Source organism: Montipora capricornis, chromosome 7 (genome assembly GCF_036669925.1).
Source record: "Montipora capricornis isolate CH-2021 chromosome 7, ASM3666992v2, whole genome shotgun sequence".
NCBI classification, from domain to species: Eukaryota; Metazoa; Cnidaria; class Anthozoa; order Scleractinia; family Acroporidae; genus Montipora; species Montipora capricornis.
In genome coordinates this window covers 13,152,472-13,153,522 of record NC_090889.1, presented here as the reverse complement: position 1 = coordinate 13,153,522, position 1,051 = coordinate 13,152,472, and positions in this window count along the sequence as shown.

Below are 1,051 nucleotides of genomic sequence, written 5' to 3'. Positions count from 1 at the left end.
GGCTTGCCTTCCGTGACACCATTTACACAAGTTGACGGATTGATGCTGTGACTTTGCCGATTTTGAGGGTGTTGATAGTCGGCGCTGATAAAAAGCCCGGCGCTAATTTTTATATCCGGATTAAGACCAACGTTTCTACTAACTAAATCTAAAAATTTCGGGCGATTTGCTATTTTACCGGGAATGGATATTTCCTTCTGAAAAAATGCACCGAGCCGGGAATTTCGACCACGCAAAATTTTGCTAATTTTTCACGGCTTTCCCTGAATTTCTGTTTCGACACAGAAGTGAATGTTTAGGCTCGAATTACTCGTTGACACGTATTTAATAAGTTTCTGGGCACAAATGTGAGGTTAAAAGCGATGCGAACTAAAAAAATGGGGATTGATTTGAATTTAGCATCTTACGCTAAAATGGCGGCGTTTTCTCTGATCGCGGGGGCCGAACAGAATTTCGTCATTGTCGGAAATTAAAATAAATCTTTCAAGAAAAAAATCCCACCACGTTTCTTACAGTATGATAGGCTATCTTTGTATGAAATATGAAGAATTTGTTTTTTTCATCATGTGCCAACCTTTTTTATTTTCGCTCGGTTTTAGTGGACATTTCCTCTTAAGGCCTATCAATTTCTAGCTTGACATCAGTTTGCGCAATAACTATCCATATTAGGACATACGGTATATAAGCTAATAACTTAGACTGAAACCCTATTGAATGGTTAACACAAAGTACTCGCGGATACTCGTCGATTAGCGTTATATACGAGCAACAAGCAAAATGTCCACACGTATTATGTGTAAGAACATCCAATAAGGGATTTATCATTCCACCATAACGCCATTTAATTCTTTTATTTGGGCTTGTTTGAAAACTACATTGCCTGAATATGGTATTGGTTGTATAATATGCTCACAGGCCAGTGCGCACCTCAAATCAAACACAGGCTCACTATTAAAGATAGCATATTTTTTGTACTGAGTCCGTTTAAACTTAGGAAAGTTCACTGCGGAACACCTTCTAGACTTTAGCTAACTTCTCCTTTTCTGCTTGC